The sequence below is a fragment of the Kogia breviceps genome, chromosome 11, assembly GCF_026419965.1.
Source record: "Kogia breviceps isolate mKogBre1 chromosome 11, mKogBre1 haplotype 1, whole genome shotgun sequence".
NCBI classification, from domain to species: Eukaryota; Metazoa; Chordata; class Mammalia; order Artiodactyla; family Physeteridae; genus Kogia; species Kogia breviceps.
The window spans coordinates 81,637,421-81,651,859 of record NC_081320.1 but is presented as its reverse complement, the minus strand read 5'-3'; positions in this window follow the sequence as shown (position 1 = coordinate 81,651,859).

Genomic DNA, 14,439 nt, shown 5'->3' with positions numbered 1-14,439 from the left:
GGGTTTGCTGTGGAATGCCTCTGTAGCTTGCTACATTAAAGCACTGATTTTACTTTATGTACTTAAAATCATGGCTTATTCTGCAAACGAGTGCAACTTGCCTTCAAACTACCAGCTCTGGGACACTTTAGAAAAAAACAAAATTTACCATATCCACGTAGCAGGGCACCAGGGAGCCAACCCCAAGCACGGGGGCCTCCTGATTGTCTCTAGGAAACAAATGGGCCTCCCCCAGAAAAGGCAGGCGGGGGCTCTCTAGTCCAACGAGTCCTCAATGGACTGACAGCCCAGAAGCACCCACCTCGTCAGTCTTAGAGCCTCATGCTTCTCCACCTTCTCGAACGCCCTTGGAGAGAGAGCTTGGAAGGCTGGACTGGCGTTGGTTCACCGGAACTTGATACCATCCCACCCTCAAGGTGACAAGAGGAGTTCGGGGAGCTAAGCATGAAAGGGAACATCTGTGCCCAGCACCCCAAAGCAGTGGGCTGCCCTGGGTCTCCACTCGCCCCGTCCTGTCGTGCCCCCTGCCTTCATATCCTGCTGCGGCTTTTCTTCCAGGGCCCTCAGCGCCAGCCTCTGCCCCCCAGCCAGAGTGGGGATGGGCTTCCCTGAGGGAAGAATCAGGGGAACAGGTGAGGAGGCACCTCACCAGCCTCTCGTGGACCCTGGCTGATTGGTCCTAAGGAATATGCTCAAGTGTACCCTGGGGGCTGAGGATACAAGAGCCAGGGTGGCAATAGATTCTAGGAATGCTGGGCCAGCTCTTCCCTTTTCCATCCTGCTCTGACTTAACTTCTCTCTGTGCCTTGGTTTTCCCAAATGTGAAATGGGATGAATCACCCTCGAAACACCCCTGCAAGGTACTAATTACCACCTGTAAGAGACTGTGGGATCTTTGGATGGAATATAACAGTACTAATACCGGATAATAACAGTCTGCCCTTCTCCAGGGCCTTTCATCCATGGATCTCAAAGCCTCTTACAAACCTTAATTAATTCTCACTCCACTCCAGTGCAGGAGGCTGATGGTCATTAGCCTGATTTTACTGATGGGGAAACTGAGAGAATCCAGGAGGTTAGCTTGAGGCCACACAGTAAGTTGGCGGCGCCACGAGGGCTAGAACTCACAGGCCCCGGCCCCTGGGAAAGGCTCAGAAAACGTGGGCTCCAGCCCAGCCCAGCCCTGCAACGAGGCTGATGGGACAGCGGCAGAGCCTCCCACCTGCCAGGGCCCTGGAGTGGCTGCCAGGGGAGTCTGGACCACTGAGTTCTGGGGACACTTGGGAACATAGGAGGAGGTCCCTAGGCATGGGTTTTGGTAGCTTGGTCCAGTGATTTGGGAAGAGAAGTAACATTGACAGGGCGCCTGGTGTGTGCCAAGGCCCTATACGAGGCACCTGTGTCATTTGATCACACCCCACCTGTGAGGTAGGCGCATTGCTCCCATTTCCCAAGTGAGAAAACTGGCTTGTTGAAGAAGCCACCATTTATGCTCACCTGCCATGGACCAAGCAACACGCTTGTGCCTTCATTGTCAACAATATGGGCCACAACGGGTCGGGGGCAGGGTGCGGGGTGGGGAGAGGACCGTGGAGTGATATTTGGCGAGGCTGCGGGGTGGAGGCGGGAATGCAGCTCCAGCAGTGGTTTTGCTCACTGCCTGCTTAATGTTGATAGAAATACTGCCTAACATTTGTACAGCCTTTTACCCAAGTTAACAAAATGCTTTCTCTCCCGTGTTGTCTCTTTCAATTCCCCTCCCCACCTGTGGGAGAGGTATATGAGCACTCCCAATCTACAGATGAGGAAACTGAGGCTCAGAAAGAGGAAGTAATCTCAAGGACACCTAAGTAGTAAGGGGCAGACCCAGGCCTCTCCCTGAGACACACTTCTCTAGAAAGTTCCATACCACAGAGTCTCTCCTGGAACCAGTGTTGGGCAAGCCCGACCTGGGTTGAGGGCCTGGGTCACAGAGCCCACTCGCTGGGCCCTTTTCCTCTTCCCGAGGCCCCTTGGATTGGGGGTGGGGCGCTGGCCCCGAGGGAGGAATCTCGGATGGTGAGTCCAGGGTGCGGCCAGCAGTGGGCGGGAGGCGCTGGAGGCTGCTGCTGGCTGGGCAGGGCAGGGCGGGCATGGGAACAGTGTGACCTGGACAGTGTGACCTGCGATAACTGAGTCCTGCACGCAATGGCTGCTGCGGAGGTAGCGAGGCCCCCCGCCCTGCCTGGGGGCGGCCTCACTGCCAAGGCTGGGGCCTCCCTGCCTCCCACCTCCTGCCCTGCTGGTTCCCCTTTGGCCACAGCTCCGCAGCTTCTAGGAGGCGATGTTCTTTCTCTCACCAGGCAGATCTTCCCCTGAGAGCCTGCTCAGACCTGCCTTCCTCACAAAGCTCGGTAGCAACTCCCTGGGGCAGAAAATGTCTCTTCTGAAAGCAAGACAAGAGTTTAATTAAGCCCTAAACGTGCACAGTTGAGCCTGAAATTAGGGTGGTGACAGGAGGGGTAGAAGGCAATCGAGGACAGGGTGGGGTGCTGCGGGGGTGGCCTCAGCCCATCCCTGGCCCAACTGAGCAAAACAAGCCTGCAAGCAAACATTTACAGAGCCCGCGGGCGCAGTTACCAAAACGTCTCTGACCTAGAGTGGGGAGAAAGCCATGTTCCCTCTCGTGTTTGGGGTAAGTCTGTGGAGGATTTGGAAAGTGGAAAGAGGGAACCCGAAAGTAAAGCGGGGCCACCTCCGAGACCAGATCCCGGGTCCCTGGGTGTGTGTGGGGTGGGAGCCTGGGGGGAGCCGTGAGTCCTGTTGTGACTGCAACTGGGCAAGGGGGAACCGTCCTCACCCCCACGGCCAGCTGGGCTCTGCGTGAGCCAGGCTGCCACACTCACAGGTGTGCCAGGGTTGCGGCTCCTGCCCGGCACCCAGCCTGGCTCGCCCAGGTGGGCAAAGCTTCTCCTGCTCCCCAAGGAGGCAGGCAGCAGCCAGCCAGGAGGTGCCCGACGGGCTGGGCTCCCGGCTATAGGGGTAAAGCAGCCGACACTGGCTTTGCAGATGGCTGCAGGTCTTGGGGGCAGTCAGGTGCTTTGAGGAGGGGCACTGGCCTCAGTCTCCCTCTCTCCCGTCCCCAGGTCTCCCCAGATCGTTGCTGAGACAGTCAAACCACAGCCTCCTCCTTTACCTGGCAATTAATCCTGCTGTGCCCTGCAACTTGGGTTGGGTCTTCCTCTGCCAGGGACTGAAGCAAGAAGAAATGGGCCGGTAGGCATGTTATCACTTGTCTCGGGAGCAGAGTGTCAGTTGCCACAGGGCCCCTGCGTGCGTGTAGACGTGCATACGTGGAGCAGTGAGGGAACAGGCTGTCCTCGGAGTACGTGCCTGGCCCTCCTTCCGTGCGTGCGTGCGTGCGTGTGTGTGTGTGTGTGTGTGTGTGTGTGTGTGTGTGTTGGGGGGAACTGATTTCTGTCACTGAGGCAAAGGACCCAAGGGCAGATCCTGCTTGGTTGGTGCAGAAGCTCCCGTGGGCCCCCATCTGACAGGCCATCTGATCACTTGGTAGAGATGCTGGTAGTCTCTTTGAATTTAAGGGACACTCTGCTGAAGACACCAAAGTGGGGGCCTTTGCTGGGGGCCGTGGGGGACACCAGCCAGGGTTCGGCCACTAAGCTGTCCCCACTGGCTTTTCCTAACTCAGGCCTTAGACCCTGTTGGCTTCCCCTTCCCAGGACAGATGGGAAATGCTGGCACAGCTTTCCAGTCCCTGAATCATAGGTGTCCTGGAGGCGTGATGAGCACTGGGCAGCGGGTCAGGAGAGGCCCGAGGGTCACCCGGGGAAGCCTCCCTCGCCCGTGTGTGCTTATCTCCCCCTTGCCAGCATCCCTAACCCTTATCCTGTGGCTGCTGTAACAAATTACCGCAAACCTGCTGGCCTAAAATGACAGAAATTTATTCTCTCACAGTTCTGGAGCCCTGAAGTCCAAAATCAAGGTGTGGGCAGGGCCTGGCGGCTGCCGTGTTCTATAGCCTTAGCGCATCTGTCTCTGCTCTGTCTTCACGTCGGCTTCTCCTCTGTGTGTGTGATCTCCCTCTGCCTCACTCTTGTAAGGACACTTGTCACTGGATTTAGGGTCCATCCAGATAATCTAGGATGACCTCGTCGTGTTGAAATCCTTAATTTTGTCACATCTGCAAAGACCCTTTCTCCAAATAAGACCACGTTCCTAGGTTCCGGGGATGTGGACCTGGATGTATCTTTTGGGAGCCATCCGTTACCCCACCCAGTGGTCAGTCAGCCATGGGTTGGACCCCTCCAGTGATGGGAAACTCGTTACCTCATGGGTTGGCTCAGTTCGCGTCCAGACAGGTCTAATTATTTTAAAGTTCTTAACTTGGGTGGAGTTGAAATTCCACTCAACAGGAACCTCTACCCACTGGCCCTAGTTCTGTCCTTCAGAGCACATAAAATACACCTAAATAAATAAACTCTATTCCCACTACCTCCTGCCCCCGATTACAATGCAAAAACAAAATCAGAAAAAGATGAGCCAGCTTAATCCTGCTGTCAGAGACAGTGCATAGACCCCGAGATCAGGAGAACTTGACTCACTGGTGGCTCTGTCCCTAGAACCTTGTGCCTTGGTTTCCTCACCATTAATGCCAAAGGGCTGGCTGAATCACTATTTCCAAGGGACGCTTTTGGAAAATGCATCCTGGATATTCATAATTTGCACTGGTCTACAAAAGCCTGTGAGAAGTCCTGAGTAGAGAAACCCACGGAAGCCAGTCTTTTCCAAATGTATTTGAAAATAGAGTCGTTTTATCAACTACCATTTTCTTTGTCACCCCGCAGAACTTCTGTGCTGCTTTGGAAGGAGGACCGGTCTCTGTGATGCCTGGGCCTCCTTTCCAGCTTCCACAGTCTGTTGAGGTCAAACCAAACAGCTGAGTTCGAGTCTTTGGTTCCCATCCCCAGAGCTGTTGCCAGGCATTTTGCTGGAAGTAACAAATGATCCATTACAAGATGAGAGTCAAGAATCTGGAAAATGAGAAGCCCTTCCCCCAAGCCGCAGACAGCCTGGGCGAGGCTGCGGGTGAAGGCCTCCTCCCAAGTGCCCCGGGCCTGCTGGGGGGCCCTTGGGAGGAAGCCACGGAGGAAAGAGCATTTCCGCTGCTCTGCCCCACAGGACCTGCTCACCACATCCCTCGGATCCAAACTTCACCTCCACCTCAGACTCCACCTGTTCGGCCCTCCCTCGTTAGATGAAGCTACCTCAGAACTTGCCTCTCCCAAAGCTTGCTTTCTGCTGAAGGTCCCAACGAAATCCCTCCTACCTTTGCTGGGGGAAAAAAAAAATCCCAGAGAAGTTGGATCTTCTGAAATGGGAGCAAGAAGAAACCTGGACCTCCCAAGGGAAAGACAGGGCTGGCGGGGGAAGAGAAGGGCCTGAAGGTGTGTCCCAAGGGGAGAGGAGAGAGAGAGCCTGAGGACGGGATGGGTGGAGGTGCAGGGCTCCAACTCTGGGCCCAAAAGAAAGATGGGAATGTTGACACGAAAGCTAAATAAGGAGACTGGTATAGACTGAGAAGGCCACCAGGTTTATTTCCCTGGTGCCAAGCTAGATTACGGCCAGGCTACTATCCTCCCCCAGAAGGGGCAACCCAGCTCAGATCCACCTTGTAACGTATGGCGCCGCTGTGGCCTGACAGTTTCATCTGCGGATACGGGTTCACCATGCTCTCAGACACAGATCCAGGACTGTTTATTGAGCACTCATGTATCACGCACTATGCTGGCTGCTTTCACGTGGATTCTGTTTAATCCTTACAGCCCCTAATATTTTACAGGTGCGAACACCAAGCCGGAGGTTTAGTATCTTGCCAAAAGTTGAGAGGCAAAGTGAGGAAGAGAAAAAGCTCTGGCTCCCAATCCCACCCCTCAGCTTTTGGTGGTATTTAGCGATGCAGCTTCTGGATCCTGATGGTGTGGGCAGTTCTCCCGTAGGTTGGGCCTGAGTCCCTCCTACCCTTGCCTGAATTGGATCGGATGGAAAGACCATGTAAGTAGGTTCGTTCTGCTCCCAGCCCAGCCTCAAGAGACATCAGCCATCCTCTGGTACACGTAGTAGCCTTCCAGTTACTGGGGTGGGAAATGTTTGCCTTCTGTTGATGAAAAGAAATAGATGTGATAATAAATAAGTGCCCAACCCAGTGCAGCAATCAGTGTCCCTAACAATAAGGCCCTATGTTTGCTCTTGGCTGTGGGTTATATTCATTGGCTATAGTCACTGCTCAGGAGCCCCTGGGTGTGTCATCCGCGTGGGGCTCCAGGCACACTTACCAGGGGAGGGAGCAAACCTTCCTGCCTTAAGCTACCAGACTTCACCCCAGGAAGTGAGGCTCCTGCAGACCTGCTTCGGAGTGCCCCAGACCAGAGTGAGGAGAAACGTACCAGGTTCAGGGGGCAGTGGAAATGGTGCTCTGCACTTTGCATCAGGAAATGAATCTGCTGCCTTGGACCATCTGAGACAAGCCCGTTTCCCTCTCTGAGCCTCGGTTCCCACGTGTGTAAAATGGGGTAGGGAGGTGGGGTTGTACCCTATGATCTCTCACGTTCCTTCTGGCTCTGACATTACAGGACCCTGTAGCCACGGCTCCTCCTAGAGTTGCTTTATGTATTAAGCACATGGTGGGTGGGCACCCTCAGTGCTCCAAGAACCCAAGCTCTTCCTCTGTGAGGTGGCTGGATGTCCATTCCTGCCTCAGCTTCCCCAAATCCTTCCTTCCTTTTCCACTTTCTCTAGCTGTCGTGTGTATCGAACTCCCTAGTTTGCAAGACATTTGCAGAAACACTATCCCACTGGAGCCTCAACCCAACCCAACCCTGTGAGATAGGCAGAGAAAGGGATGCAGTGCTCTCAGCCAACCACGTGTCAGGCCCTTCCTGTGTTGTTTCACTGAATCTTCCCCATAGCTACAGAAATCCTTTTGGGAATAAGCAGAGTATAAATAAATAGACAGTGGACGGATATTTAGATGAATGCATACATGCATAATCCTCACCATGGCCCTGAGGTCTTGGTGTTATTATCGTCACCACATCACAAGGGAGGAAAGTGAGGCTTGGAGAGGTTCAATAACTGCCCAAGGTCCCCTGGCTCTCAGGCAGCAGAGGCAGGATTGGAACCCAGGCCTCTCTCATCTAAGCCCATGGCCCTTTCTGAGCATTGAGCTGTGCACAAATCAGCATTCTCTGCCCCACTTTGCAGATGAGTGAACGAGGTGTATAGAGATGAAATGATTTTGTCAAGGGTTTGCAGCTCTGAGCTGCAGAGCCAGAACTCAAACCTTGTCTTTCGCCTGCACACCTAGGGCTGTTGAAACATCTCAGTTGCCTCAAAAGAAAAACCAGTGGTGTCCCTTCTTCCCTGCCTCCTTCCTTTCTTCCTTCCTTCTTTCCTCCCTCTTTCCCTCCCTGTCTCCCTCCCTCCCATTCTTCCTTCCTCTCTCCCTCCCTCCCTTCCTTCCTTCCGGGAACACCCCCTACCTCTCACGTGCTTCCTCGTCCGAGGCGGGCAATCCCACGATGTGATCATTGTGCAGATAACAGGGCCACCGCTCCTTGGGCTCTGTGTGTCTTTAGGGGTGCGGGTCCCCGCGGCAGCCCATGCGCTCAGTGACCCACAGTAGCTGATCCACAGGGGTGCCGGGGTGGGATGTGCTGACACCCAGGGGGCGCTCAGTAGGGGTTCTGGCAGCGCCTGCCCCCTCTGTGTGTGTCGTACTTGGGGTGTCTGTGAGTCTGTGCACATCTGCCCTCTCCACATGAGCACGCCCCAGACGGTTGGTGTGCTGGGGACTGGCCGGCGGGGGTGGGGGTGGGAGCATTGAACATGGACGCTGCCCTCCGAGGCCCTCGCCCACTGAGGTCCCCCCACCTCTCTCCTCTCAGTCTCCACGCTGGGCTCTTCCCCCTCCCTCCCATCCTCTACCAGGGTGATCAGCTTAAAGCTAGATTTTAATTCTCTGGCTGTAGCCCATGATTTGTGTCTCCTGAGTAAGGCAAATACAAACAAACAACTTCCCCCTGAGGGTAGCATTCAAACTTGTTTGGAAAACTCAGGCTTGAGGCCGTAGCTCACATTGCGTCTTCTAAGAAATTATCGGTGGAGGATCATATGGGCTTCAGATCATTCTCCCTCTCACATATATATCACAGTTCAGATCTCTCTCCTGCCCATGAACACGTGCGTGTGTGTGGGCATGTGTGTAGGGGTGGCATTTTAGGGTAAATTTATTGACGTATAAAACATACGTCCAGTCAAGTATACAAATTTGTGTGCACAACTCACTGAGTTTTCACAACGTGAACACACCTGTAAGCCTGACCCAGCCAAGAAACAGAACTCAGCCCTCACGCCCTCCACTCTGCCTGACCTTCAGTGACTTCTAACATCATAGATTCGTTTTGCCTTTTAAAAATTATATAGTGGAACAACACAATCAGTATCACTTTGTGTCTGGCATCTTTTGTTCATTATATTTGCTAACTTTGTATATGTGTCTAGTATACATAGACACACAGATACATATATGTGTGTGAAAAAATACATATGCTTCCCCTCTTGCTTAAATATTCTAAATCAAAATGCACACGTTATGTCATTTAATCCCCATGTTTTTCAGTATGCATCTTAAAAATATGGCTATTATCTTACATGAGTGAATGCCAGTATCTTACCTAACCAAAAAAAAAAAAAAAAACAGAAACATTCCTGGGCATCACCTACAATCCCATCCATACTAAAATTTCCCAAATTGTGTGTTTATAAAAGAAATTCATAGATACAGGTGTAGTTCTGACCCCATCAACGCACCTGTATCCTTTTCTTACTCCTCAAGTTGGTGTGTATTAGCGTTGCCTTTGGAATGAATTCCAAACCCCTCCGATGTTAGCCACAGATTTCCAAGTCTGGCTCAGCACTCACAGAACGGTCAGTGTCAGCTGATTCAGACTCCCCTCTGGTTTTGGAATCCCCTTTATAACAGCTACCAGGTTCTGGCCTCTTTTTGAACATTTTCCCCAAACTTCCCATGAAATGGACATGATATTGCCTTCCTTAGGCTGAGGTCAACTCTGCCTCCCCCCAGTACCAGTATCCCCCCTTTAGCCCTAACCTCGTCCTTTGGGGGCCATACCAAGTAGGCTTAGCTCTTTTTCCACAGGGAATGCCTTCAGGTATTTGAAATAGCTCAGGACTGTTCTCTCCTCACCCCCACCCACCCAGACTATAAAATTTAGGCCATCCCCCTGGACTCAGTCAACCCCATCACTTGATTCTTGCCCCTACATACGCCAACTTCCCTGAACCCGGGCTCTTCCTAATGCCGTCTGCTCTGCAACCTCCCCCACCTTCACGTGTCAGCATCTCATCAGACTCCCGAGGCCAATGTCACTGCCACCACCTTCGTGAGGCCTTTTCTCAGGTGTTCCACCTGATAAGTTCTCACCCCCCGCATTAGCCAGAGAACGCTGGTGGCTGCCTTGTGGCGTTTAGGGGTGCCTTGTGCTCTGACTTGTTTTAAAGTTGTTTGAGAATCTTTCTCATCTCTCACCAGACTCCAAATTCTCTGAGGCCAGCCACTTTCTTACTTGGCATCGTTTATTTTTGAAATGTCGAGCAAACGGTAAGTGCTAACAGTAGGTGCGTGCTCTTTATGGGCTCACTGGTGGCCTCTTTTATTTGCAATTGACAGAAACCCAACTCAGACTGGCTCCAGCAGAAAAGGGGATCTCTTGCCATAGGATGGGAAGTCCAGGAACACAACCACTTTAGACAAGCTGGGGTCCAGGAGAGCCAACAAAGTCATCAGAAACGTATTGTTCTCTGTCGCTTGGCCCTGCTGCCCTCTGGTTTGTGTTTACGCCTCACAGTCTCTCTCCTGGGAAGAGCATGGTCTCCCAGTCGGAAACAGAGTATGTCTTACCCAAGGGTTCCAGCCAAAGCCTCAGGTCTGACTCTCAAAAGCCAGTCTTGGGACATCAGCACACCCTGAAACAGTAACTGTGGCCAGGGAAGTGGGTGTTTGGTTTGGCCAGGACTGGATCATGTATCCTGAGTCTATCCCTAGAGCTCAAAGGTTAGGATCAATGGGGAAGTAGAGGTTCCCCTAAAGGAAAATCAGAGTGCTCCTACCAGAACGGGGAGTGGGTGCTAGGCCTGTCAAACGACAGAGATTCAACAGTGCTGGAAGGAGACCTGGATCAAACAACGAGGCCTCCCGCTCTTGGTCATTCTCTGATCTCCTCTCCTTTCTGCTTCGGACCCAGTGTGTGACGGAGAAAAGCAAAGGCCTGGCACGTGGGAGTCTGAAGACTTGGATGCACCCTGCTCTGCATGCAAGGTGGGTGTGACCTTCAGCCCGAGGCTTACCTTTCCTGAACCTCAGTTTCTTTATCAGGAAAATAGGGCCAATAACGTGGGTCCTGGCTACTGCATAGGCTGTTGAGAGGACCAGATGACACCCTGGTGGGTGGGGTGTCTAAGTGTGTAAAGATGGTTTCTCATGATTCCACGCAGAGCTAGGGGGAAGATTCATTAGTGCCTTCTATACCAGGAGTCTGGGGCCTGAATACACGTGTTCAAATTCCAACTGTTTCTCTTTTGCTCTGGAATCTTGGGTGAATTTACCTCTCTTGACTTCAGTTTTCCCCATCTGTTGAATGGGGATGATTGTAACTACCTCATAGGGTTGCTGTGAATACTAACCGAGTTAATATATACGACAATTAAAACACTGTCTGGTACAGGGGAAGCCCTATGAAAGGTTTTTATAGGTGTCACCATTGTTGTTGCTTCATGGCCCCACTATTATGTGTGTTCTCTTTATTTTTCTCAGCTAGATTGCGAGCTGCCTGAGGGCAGCGTCCATCCAGGCTTCAGGCTTCTCCTCCCCCTTCCTCTACATGCTGGGCAAATCATAGGGCCAGGCTGATGGGTCCCACGCTCTGACCAGACTAGAAGAGGAGGAAGCCTGCCTAGAGCCTCTGGCCTGGGGTGGGGCAGGAGGGGGAAAGCTCATGCTGGGTTTCTGGGTCCTCAGGATAGGAGGGTGGGAGAGACGTGTTTTCATGTGGGACTTGAAGAAGATGCCTGGCAGGAGACTTGTGCCGGGTAGAGGAGTGGTGGGGAAAGAGTTTCCCCCTTTAGGGCTTCTGTGTATCCCTTGCCCTATGACAGGGCCTATGTTCAGTCCAGCCTTTTGGTGGCACATAAGAAAGCAGGGGCCTGGAGATATCAAGGGACTTGGCCCAGGTCACAGAGCCGGCCATAGCAGGGCCATCCTTGGACCTCTGTTTCTCAACTCAAAGCCCAATCTGAGCTGCCTCTCCTCATGCCGATCTTAGACCCAGAAGAGGAAGTGAGCAAAGCTGTCCTGTTCCTCCTTTCCAGACCCAACTAACATTCCTACCAGAGGTAACTTCTGTTCTGACTCATAAAGATATTTCTGAATAATAGCACTGGTCAACTTATCTCTGGAATGTATCCGGCTTAAACACACACACACACACACGCACACGCACACGCACACGCGCACGCACACACACACATGCAACTGGGGAAGTACCTTCTTTCTGCCTGAGTCTTTCTAGGGCAGTCACTACTCAGAGTCTCCTAGGGCCATAAGTGGGGACCAGAAAGGCCTCATTTGCATATGCTTTCTGAGAAGTCTTGCACAGACTTCAATATAACGCTAAATGTGGTCTAAGGCAATCAAAAGGGCTTGTTGTTGTCTGCTTGTATTCTTTAAATTGAAGGTAACATACAGTAAAGTAAATAGATGCCCTAATCCGAGGGTAGAACTTGATGGGTTTTTCACTTATGTACATATGTAACCACCACCCAGATGCAGAACATTCAGTTTTAATATTATTATTAGGTCAGCCTCTAGAGCAATAGTTTCTGGACTTCCTTGTTTTCACATCTCCTCCTTGGTGTGAATCCCATACATGAAATGGGAATCACGGTGGGTGAGGGCCCACGTCACGCCTCAGAATACTGAAGCCGGTGGGCCCCTCTTGGAATGTAACGGAGGTTGTGTAAGGCCACAGGGAGGAGTCAACATTGCTTATTCATCCAGCTCTTTCCTCCAGATGCTGATCTCTTCTGATCCGTGGTTCCCAGCCTTTCTTTCTGCCCCACACCTGAACGATACAACACATTCCCTCTGGATTAGTGGCTGAATGTATCAGTGACGTTTAAAGGGAAGGGAGGTGCAGCTTGAAAAGCTGTGCGTGTTCTTCTCATGTTTACCCCGACTTGGGGTGAGATGTGAGACTTACTGATTGACTGTATTTCCCCCATCCTGAAATGCCACCCATGAGAAGATACATCTGGGTTTAATAGCATCTTTGCTGGTTATTCCTCATTTGCTGAGTGTGCCTTTCCCACCCCCACCAGATCCACTGCTCGCCCTTCCTTGCCCTCCGCTGTGCCAGGGAGGCTGACAGGGGATGGGAGAGATGGTCTGGGATCCTTTCCTCCATCCTCTTCAGTGTCTTTCTGGCATGGGTTGCTTCTCTTTATCCTGCTGGATGGCCTTCTTCCGTGGTCCCAGTGTGCAGTAGGTTCTAATAACACTATTTTCTTCCCTTTTGAATCCTGGGCGTGGTCACAGTTTCCAGCTGTTACTAGGCCCTGGGTGCGGCAAGACCCCTTGCTGCTCTCTTAGCCCTGCTCACACTTCTCTTTGGAGATGCTCCATTTTTAAAGCCTCTTCCTTTGAGCCATCTGGGTTGAGATCTGCTTCCTGATGGACTCCTGAGTGATCCAGAGATCTTGGGACAAACAGAAACGCTTCCGTATTAAATAGCCACTGATGATAACAGGTACCTGGCTTTCAGAAATGTTCAAACATCATCAACATGTTACAATAGAGAAATGATGGCAGATTCGCTCATGCATGGTGGATAAAGGACCATTTATTGTTAAGCCATGGACTTTGCTTCTGACCTGTCAAGCCTGGGAGCATGGATAACAGGCAGAGCACGGGGTGTAAAGTCAGGTGAGATGGGTTTGAGTTCACGCTCTGGCAACCGTGGGTTAGGAAATCTTGAGGAGGCTGCCTTGCCTCTCTCTCTGCTCCTCGGCCTCCACTTTGGCAATCCAGAGTCACCCTGACCGCTGTTACATCCCTGGCGCAGACGTTCATGTGAGGAAAAACGAGGCCATGTATGTGAAAGGGCTTCATGAACTGTCCAGCACTCAGATGTGCAGGCCAGAGCAGGCAACCATTTCAGGGCCAAACACTGGACAGGAGGGACAGAGGAGGAAACACCTAACTTCAGTGCAGGGATGTCCCAAGACCCAAAAAGGCAATGAGAAGGCGGCACAAGCTACCTTTTTCTCCCCATCCCAGCTTACCGCCTCCTCTTCCCTCACATGACATAACCTTTCCTTACCCCGAGTGATAGTGCTGAGCAGAGAATTAAGGAGAACCTCTAAGTGGAGGAAAAGTCATGCACCAGAGGAAGTCCACGCTTTCTGGAGACCAGTAAGAGAGAAACAAAGACATTCCAGTAGGAGGCAGGTCACACATGTCCTAGGTAAGAGGAAGAGCCTGGAGTCATAGAGGCCCAGCTGCACTTCCAACTGGGTCACTAACCCTCTAACTAATTCTCCTGGTCAAGTTACTTAATCTCCCTTGCTTGATCTGCAACCCACCTCAAACGTTTGCTCAGAGGCTTGCATGAGACAATCCCCGTAAAGTATTCAGCCTGGTGCCTGACTATTGGTAAGTGCTCAATAAAGATTGGCCCCTATTCTTCTTAGTATCCTGTTCCTGGGAGTCGGAGGTCCCTTCTAACTGGGTGATCCTGGAATGATTCCCCCGGAGGGGGCAATGAACTGGGCTTGGAAGCTATATTCTCGGTTTGGCATTCACAGTTAGTCCGAGGCACCAGCTGCACCAGCCGGTCGGTGCCCATAGCACCAGGGCGCAGCTCTGTGTCTGGTGCTCCAGGACTGAGGGGCGAAGGCAGGCTGCAGAACGCAGGCCTCCCGGCGGCCAGAGGGAGCCAACACAAGTTCTGGAGCCGGGGAAGGCCGGGATCAAAGCGCTCCGAGGCAGGCCGGGGCGTACCAAAGGGAGGCTAGCGACTTGCATCAGCACAGATTCCGTGATGCTCTGCAGACGTCTCGGGGCTGCTGGGCTTTACGGGAACCCACAAGAAAGGAAAGGGCTGGGGAGAAGGCAGGGCGGGGGCGGGTGAGGGCGCGAGGGTGCGCTCGCCTGCCCGCGCGCTCCCGGCGGCGCCTGCCCGGGCCTGGACGCGCCCGGGACGGCGGAGGCCACCGAGGAAGATCCCGCTCCCTTTCCCCCTCCTTTCCCCCCGAATTACTGGAAGTACTGTGTGGGAGAGACCCAGAAGCATCCGGATTTTCAAG